We start from the raw sequence: 5,575 nt of genomic DNA, 5'->3' as shown, positions 1-5,575 counted from the left end.
TTAGCTATTCATAGGTAAGATAGACATTCAAGAAACGCAATGAAAACTTCATAAGAGCAATCTCTCAAACTCACAGGAAAAGAGCATTTTTTAATTTTGTTGAAACTCAGGATGCACAACCGATGACAGTTTAGGTACAGGAGGACACTGATGATAAAGTTATTTAATTCAAAACATACTCATTGAGTGCCTATCTTACGGCAGTTTGGTTTTTCACCCTGGCGTAGCTTACGTCAAGGGAGGATGTGGGTTGGTGGGTTCTCCCTTGCTCAGCAACAATGATGGAGAACAGAAATAAACTTGATTTTTAAAAACTGAGCTTTACTTATTTTGCCTTACTAGAATCTTTTGTTTAGCCACATAAAACATAAAATAGTTCTGGGCGGCGCCTGTGGCTCAAAGGAGTAGGGCGCTGGCCCCATATACCGGAGGTGGCAGGTTCAAACCCAGCCCCAGCCAAAAACTGAAAAACAAAAAAAAAATGAAATAGTTCTTGCTCTGTAGACAGATGAGAATGTGGCACCAACCAATGCTTGGTAGGGAATCTTAGATCCTAGAGTCAGGGACGCTTTGAGCTCTTGGTGTAAGAGGACATCACTCTGGGTTTTTGCCATTTGTCTAAAACATTGGAATTTCCAGGGTTTATTTCAAATACAAGCATTCAAAATAAGTTTCTCAAAATGTTAATTCCTCTTACATGTTTCAATGGATATAACACAAGAGTACGTTTAGGCAATCGTGTCTTCCGAATGAGATTTTAATTATAACCACTTTGATTTTCCTCCTTTCTGAAAAATGTCTTTATAGTCTTATTATATTGGTCAAATAATGCTTTACAATTTTGGCAGGGGCGTATCCTAACAAAGATGAAAAATTTCTTATAAATATTAATGAGAGCATAAAATAATGAACCTTCAAAATTAATTACTAGTATTTTATGAGACAATCGGACTTTGAAGAAACGATGTAAATTTAATTTTAATAATATGCTTTGTATATTAAAACATACTATTTTTTCCTCTGTAATTCCCAAAAACATGGTCATGGATTTTTGCCAAACATGGTTATTTCTATATGAATGTCTTTAATTTAAGCAATCCACTTTGCATGCAAAAGCAGTCAGCTATTAAGCAGAATACTAATGATTATGTCTAGCTATACATGTCCAGTAATTCTTCCTACTTCAAAAAGCTGAATATCATAAAATTATGTTAAAATCGTCATACCAGTAGTTTGAAATGCGAAGAAAGCATATTTCAACACAAATTTCTATCTTGGCAAATATTCGACCCCTTTGTTGCTGTTCTCCATTTTACCAGACAGTAAATATGGTGGTGTGATTATAGCCTTGGGGTTTAATGGTAAGATGCAAGCTGTTTCATTTATTTAACTTATAAGTATTATTTATGGTACAGTTTTCAAAGAGTTTGTTAAAACCTTTTGACAATATAATTAATTAAAACCGAGACTGAGAAAATAACTATTATCAGCAGGTGGTATTTACCCTACGCCATAGAATTTACCCGTCTCGAGATTAGCCACCAGAAAACGCAATTTAGTTTCGTTTTAAGGAAAGGTTAATTTAGCAGGAACCACATTTACCTTGTCTCGGAGAGGCACAATTGTTGATAGAATCCTACATCATGCTGTTCGGCAAATGAAAGCGTCTCTTTTATAAGATTATAGGGAATGAGGCTCTGCTCATTCACCACGAGTCTACCATGGTAAGCACTTTGCTTAATAGGTTTGGCAAGCATGAATATCTGGGGAAAGCTTGCAAGAAACATTCAAGTAAAAAAAAAAAAAAAGATGCAAAACCCAGTCTTCTCTGACTATTCAAAAACTTTTGCACCAGTTAAGGGTTTGGAGTAAGAGACCTGTCTTCTCTGGGATTCATGAGGTCTGGCCTGGACCAGAGCTTACAAGTAACAGCAAAGTCATCCATCCGTCATCCAACACTTTCTGGGATAAAATTAGCAGATATAAGTTCAAGTTTTTAGATCCATTTCAGAGATGTAGATTTCAAAGCCTTTATGGCCAACGTATAAGCTTCGTGTAAAGCATCCAGTTATAGTGGAGAGAAAAGAATCTTTTTCAATGTTTTGTTCAGTCTTTCAAAGCATTGTAAACATAAAACCCAAATAGCTTTACCGAAGTTTTAGATATTTCTCCTCCTTCTTTATTGAAAAATGGAATCAAACTCTAGGTACCAGGGATAAACAACTAGAACTCATCAGTGAATTTAAATTTGCATAAATGTAAACTTGCGATGCAACTTCAATCTCCCAGCTTCTGTTTAGCAGGTCATAAAACAACAATTCGCAGCGGTTCCTTAAATTTGCGTCTTTATATTCTTTCATCAAAATTGGTTCACGCAGCTGAATTTTAAACACAGTTTCCAAATCTTTCACATTTTAAATAAAAGGGATTTGGGTGCTTGGAATTTTAACCTTCTCTTTGAATCTATTTAGATAATTTGTGGATTGAATAAGAAGGTGAAGGAATTACCCCTCTCAGTAGCTACCCACAGTAGGATTGTGACCACCCCACAATCTTTATCTTGCTTAATTCCTCAGGCGGACTCTCTAACTACTTAAAACTCTTATAGACTGAGATAATTTTAGGCTATTCTATCTTGCCCCTGCAAGTACTTTTTTCCTAGAAAATAAAGAACTAAGAGAGTCTTTGTAAAGATTCAAATATAGGGCATTCATTTCTGAGAGGTATTTCTAGTCCTAAGGGAGGAGATACACTAAAATCAGATACACATTTTTACCCCCGATTCTTATAACTCTTACAATTTGCTACCTGGCCCTTAGAAGGCTTCTTCTTCTGCCCCACCACCAGCCCAACTACTAATACAACCATTCTGCTTCCTTTCTGTACAAGTTGTTTTTACTATTTAATAATTCAAGCTTGCAAAACAATATGTAATGTATACTTAAGGTATAAAAAATATTAAAAAAAAAAAAACTTGCCGATTTTGGTGCCTGTAGCTCAAGTGGCTAAGGCACCAGCCACATACACCTAAGGTGGCAGGTTCGAATCCAGCCCGGGCCTGCCAAACAACAACAGCTACAACCAAAAAATGGCCGGGCGTTGTGGCGGGCGCCTGTGGTCCCAGCTACTCGGGAGGCTGAGGCAGGAGACTCACTTGAGCCCAGGAGTTGGAGGTTGCTGTGAGCAGTGATGCCACAGCACTCTACCCAGGGCGACAGCTTGAGCCTCTGTCTCAAAAAAAAAAAAACTTGACAAAGTGCTCTTTAAAATTTTCTCTAAATGACATGAAGGCTATGTTAACCAGATGGATGAAAGTATTCAAAACTGTATACAGAAACAACACACTGTACCCCATGAGAGTATTAATGTACACAGCTATGATTTAATAAAAATAAAATAAAATAAAATTTTCCCATCTTTTTTTAGAACTGGACCTCTATGATTTATTATTATTTTTATTTCCTTTTTACTTAACTAATCTTTTACTAATATAAATTTTATTATATATCTTCATTTAACTTAAAAGAGCCAGGGTCAAGTAAGTATATGTTGATAAATTGATAATCTTGAAACTGTAAATAATCTTAAATATAAATTCATTCAGAATTATTAGATAATAACATTTCATAGACTATCTAGCTTGTAATCACTTTTGTAATAGGGACTTCCCCAAGGTAGTATGGTTGCTGCCAATATGAATAAAGAAATAACTTTTTAATATTATCTCGTGAAAGACAAATGAGAAAAGATTTTTAAAATTATTATTTCTAGAGTTTATTCTGATTTAGAATGAGTTCCAGACTGACAAGAGTATATTAGGGGAAGCTTATTTTAATTAACTATGGCTCACCCACATGTTTCATCAGAACTGAACACTCTGGCTGCCAACTACATAAATAAATACTAGAAAATAATTTATTAATTTGAGTGTTGTGAACAAAACAGAAGATGTTTCCATTATTTTCCAGTGGCACACTTTGGGTCGCAAGCTATTTTATGTTTATATGTCAACTTTTTGCCTATAATTTAAAGTCTTTGTGTAAATTTTCTCTTTGTAAAATGGGGTAAATATGAAACTGACCGCATTAGTCTTTAAGGAGATTCATTTATGAATTATGTGTCTATCTTACAGAGAACATTCGGTGCATAGTAAGTCCAAAAACGTGTTTATCATTCCTGATACTGTTGGCAGAGACACAATTGATTACAGATGCCTCTTGAGTGGCTTCTTTTGAATGATGGCAAAACTGTGCTATTGACTCCTACGAAAATCCCTGTTGATCCGTGAGTAGATAAAGTCTGAAGTCTCAGGCCAACCTTCAGGCAGGATGGATAAGGAGAACACTGAAGCAGACTCAGCCTATCTGTGACCAGGATGCATCCCTTAACAGCCACCCTCACACCCCTCACAGGTGCCAATCTAATTTATGTTACAACATAAGCTAACCATCGATCACTGTCTAAGTTCTGATTACGCAACCTTTCCTTTTCCAAGAAAGAAAACTGTAATATTAGCAAAAGGAAAATGTCCAGCATTGTAGACCTGCAGTAACGTCTGGCATTTAATGAATGAATAGATAAGAGAATCAAGGAGGTAGAAGTCATACTAAAAAGAAGCTTTATATTCAGTGGTTTTACCAAACACCAAAAGATTATTTTGCAAAGGACATCCCATGTTGTCCAAGGATGTAGTAACACCAGGCACCATTGTCTTGATTCCAGTTGGCAACATCTTGAATTACCATCTTTATGTTTTTTCCCCTTGCCTTATGCACTGATTAGGGCCCTCAATAAAGTGCTGAATAGAAATGGAGAGCGGAGATATCTGTCCCTAATTTTAGGGAGAAGACTTCAGTGTTCTCAGGTTAGGGAACATGTTAATTGCAGGGTTTTTTTTTTTTTTTTTTTTACAGAGTCCCTTTCTTAGGGTGAGGAATTTCCCCTTCCCCTGAGTCATAAGTTTTCTGAGACTTCTTAAAATCATCTTTGGTAGCTGAATATTTTCAAATACTTTTCTTCATCTACTGAGATGAACGTATAATTTTTCTTCTTTATTTTGATAAAATGACAGAATTCATTGATGGATGTGAGTGTTGAACAAACACTGTATTTCTGAGATAAACCATACATGGATGTATGTGGCATCTTTTTACATACTTGTTTTTTGAGGGGGTAAAAAATATGGAACGCTTCACAAATTTGCGTGTCAACCTTGCGCAGGGGCCATGCTAATCTCTGTATCGTTCCAATTTTAGTATATGTGCTGCCAAAGCGAGCACTTTATATACTTATTTTTTTTGCCCATCCTTTATTAACAATTATTATTCTGTTTTTACGAGGGATACTAATATGTAGTTTCTTTTCCTTATAATGTTGTTTTCTGGTTTGGGTATCATAATGAATTTCAGGCTAATGAGCTTTCAAGCATTTCTTTTCTTTTCATTATCTGAGTTTGCATAGAATTGATATTATTCCTTCCATAAATGTTGGGAATCATTAGATTAAAGGTCAGCTAGGCCTGAAGCTTTTTTTGTGAGACAGCAATTCAAGTTCTTTAACATATATAGGACTACTC

General features: G+C 35.6%; 1 non-coding gene across 1 annotated transcript; it reads right to left on the bottom strand.

Annotated features, from left to right (window-relative positions):
- Positions 1-5,175: 5,175 nt before the first annotated feature.
- Positions 5,176-5,279, bottom strand: LOC111727751. Its single transcript, XR_002775224.1, has one exon. It is a non-coding gene; the product is annotated as a U6 spliceosomal RNA (small nuclear RNA).
- Between the last annotated feature and the right edge of the window lie 296 nt (positions 5,280-5,575).

This window comes from Otolemur garnettii, unplaced genomic scaffold, assembly GCF_000181295.1.
Source record: "Otolemur garnettii isolate 467f Iridium unplaced genomic scaffold, OtoGar3 scaffold00121, whole genome shotgun sequence".
In the NCBI taxonomy this organism is placed as follows: domain Eukaryota; kingdom Metazoa; phylum Chordata; class Mammalia; order Primates; family Galagidae; genus Otolemur; species Otolemur garnettii.
Note: the sequence above shows the minus strand (reverse complement) of the source record. Positions and strands in the feature narration are given on the sequence as shown.